A 3,182-nucleotide genomic window follows, 5' to 3' on the forward strand; every position below is an offset into this window, starting at 1 on the left:
TTTTCACAGACCAGAAATACAAAATAAAAGTAGAAATAGGCCCCAGTTAGGAGCTACAGACCTGCCCTCACAGGACCCCTGCCTGCGGCAACTTGTACAGGACAAGCAGCAGCTATACCCCAAAGGCCAGGAAGGCAGGGGGCGCGGTGGGATCTGGCCCTGCCCTGGCTCCCACCCGATGTCTCCCCGGATTGTAAACAGCCATCTTCTGAAGCCGCAGGGTGAGACACCTCCCCTGCGGCCCCAGGAAGTGCAGGCTAGCAGGAAAGCTTGTTCAGATGGTGCAGAATCCAAGGACTGCATTTCATAGGAGAGAACGGATACCAAAACACGAGTGGGGAGACTCGGGCTGGGACGGGGCAAGCTCCAGGAGACACAATCTTCCTCTCTATTCATCAGATCCTGACGCCAAGTCTTCTGAGCTGGGGGGAGTACTGGCTAGTTCTTCTTCTTCAGAGTCCTCACTCCGCCTTCTCTTCTTTTTGCTCTTGTTTTTTTCCGGAAGAGTTCTCATCACTGGACGCAAACTCTTTGCTCTTGAAGCTCTCGCTCAGCTGCCTTGATGAAGACTTCGACGATGAGCCCCGCGAGGGTGTGGATTTCTTCTCCATCTTCACCTTGACTTTTTTCTTCTTCTTGGACCTATCCCTCTTAGAGGACTCTCCACGGCCGCCTTTGTATTCCTTCATGGCTTTTTCATATTCCCTCCTGGCATCCTCAGCCTTGTAATCCCACTCCTCCTCCTTCTCTTTGGACATTCCCTTCCAGATCTCGCCCGCCTTCTTGGAGAGGTCGGTGACGCTGATACCCGGATGGTCCGACTTGATCTTCTCCCTGCTGGCATTCAGCCACAGCATGTAGACAGACATGGGCCTCTTGGGGGCATTGGGGTCCTTGCCCTTCTTTACCTCGAGGGCCTTCTTGCGGCTCTTGCGGTCCTTGGCCATCTTCGCCTTTTTAAGCTGCTTCCGTTTCTTCTCTTCCCGGTTGCTGTCGCCATCGTTACTGGAGGAGCTGGCGGAGGCGTTGCTGTCAAACTCCTCTGCCACGTCCTCCTCCTCTTCACCCGGGTTGAATGACTCACCGGTCTCCTCGCCCGAGTCGTCGCTGCTGTCGTTGGCGTGCTCCTCGCGGATCTTGCCCTCCTCCTTCATCCGCTCCAGGTAGGCGTCGTGCTGGTCCTCGTCCGAGTCAGCGTACTCGTCGTAGCTGGGGTTCATGCCCTCTTTCAGCCCTCGGGTTTTGATGTTGAGCTTCTTGGCGTTGACCAAGTCGAAGAGCTTGCCGTACTCCTCCCTCTCAATGCTGCTGAAGGTATACTGGGTGCCCTGCTTGGTCTCAATTTCAAAGTCAAAGGAACGCGTGGTGGTGGTCCCACGGGCGAAGTTGACAAAGGAGATCTCGTCGAAGCGGATGTGCACGGGCGGCTTGTGGACGTAGATGAAGCCCCGCGCCAGGGGGTATAGCAGCCCCGAGCTGGCCTTGTAGGAGCAGGTGATGCACTGGGCCCCCGAGTGCCCTTGGAAGTTGCCGGGCCGTGATCTCGTGGTTCACCAGCGCTTTCATGACCCGGCTGACCATCTCATAGAGGGATCCCGACATACTCTTGTTGAGCCGCCCCTCCAAGCGCTTCTCCACCTCCTCCTCGTTCATGTTGAGTGTCAGAGAGATGTCCTCGTCCTTCGAGAAGGGGAGGATGAGGAAGAGGTAGCGGGTCTGGCCCTGCTTGACGGAGGGGTCCAGGCTGATCGCAAAGGACATCTGGCGCTGGTCCTTGTGGGGCAGCAGGAAGAGCCGCAGCACCGTGGTGTAAGGTCTTGCCGTGCAGATGCAGGAAGGTGGGGTAGATGTGGATGTTGTAGCGGCCTCGGGGCGTCAGACGCTGCAGCTCCCGGAAGATGCAGATGGCGTCTCCAGTGGCCTGGATCACGTCCGCCTTCGACAGCACGTTCTGGGTGAAGGCCTCCACGGGGTCCACGCCATCCTCCTGGGTGGGTGGCACGGAGAAGCGCACCTCCATGAGGGAGACCTCTGTCGTCGTTCTGGTGGGACTCCAGTGTCACCTCGTTCTTACCCGTGGTACACTGGGACACGTTGCTGAGAGGGATCTCGAAGATCGGCTGGTCGCCAATGTCGAAGGAAAGCAGCTGCCCACCAAACTTCACGGTTCCCCAGTTCCAACCCTTCACACACAGATCCTTCTCCATTAGCTCCAGGCGATAGTGAGTTTTGAAGAAATCAGAGAGTTTCTCAAACTCCGATTCCCGGAAGCGGTGGTACTTGTAGACGTGGCCGTTCTTCGTAAGCAGTTTAAGCCCGTGGCCCAGCGCCACCCGGCGCCAGATGCCTTCCGTCAGCTCCCCGGCCTGGTTGTTGTCCACTTTGCCCATCTTACTGTTCTTAAAGATGATGCCCTGGCGGCTCAGCCTCAGCCGACCGTCATTCATGGAGCCCTTCACCTCCTGATACACGTCGTTGAACTCCAGGGTTTCTGCCATGCTGACCTAGCCCTGATGGTACCCCCCGAAACTCCTGGGTGGGCGCGCAGACACAGGGCGTGCTGGGGATCTCCTCGGGCCGGAGCCTCGCGGCCACCGGCGCCCAGGCGGTTGGGCAGGGGGACGGCGCGGGCGGGGGCCGGGCAGGGGCGCTGGGCAGGCTCTTCCCAAAAGTTGTATTTTAGTAAAGCTTGTAGTTATTTTTTAATATTGAACCTCTTAATAGAAGAGTGATTTAGTATTTAGTATTTATTTTTATCTTAAAATGTAGTGAAAAAAGACTGGCTATAAATTGATGTAAACCACAAACTAATCAGTGTAATGTGGAAATGAAGTACCTTATAGATAAAGTTAAAAAGAACTCTTGAAAAATTTAGAAACAAGCAACTAGGAAATTACTAGTAAGAAAACAGTAATAATGAAATATGTGCTAGCAAAAATTCAGATGAGCTATACAGATGTATTGCTTATAAGTGAAGAAATAGGGAAAATCCAGATACAAGGTGGTTATGGAAAACATACTAGAATTTTACAAAATAAGAAAGGCCAAATATAAAAGGCTATGCCTACCAGTAGCTAAGGAAATGACATTTCAAGAAAGTCAATGGGTAATTGAAACAAGCAATAAGCAGGTAAGAAAGATGCCTATTTTTGACATAAGCTTTCTATAGGCCTAAATTACAG

The 3,182-nt window shown here is 53.6% G+C and overlaps 1 pseudogene; it reads right to left on the reverse strand.

Moving 5' to 3' along the window:
• Positions 1 to 273: 273 nt before the first annotated feature.
• On the reverse strand, positions 274 to 2,587 carry LOC133067464 (FACT complex subunit SSRP1-like; annotated as a pseudogene).
• Positions 2,588 to 3,182: the final 595 nt, after the last annotated feature.

This window comes from Dama dama, chromosome 12 (genome assembly GCF_033118175.1).
Source record: "Dama dama isolate Ldn47 chromosome 12, ASM3311817v1, whole genome shotgun sequence".
NCBI classification, from domain to species: Eukaryota; Metazoa; Chordata; class Mammalia; order Artiodactyla; family Cervidae; genus Dama; species Dama dama.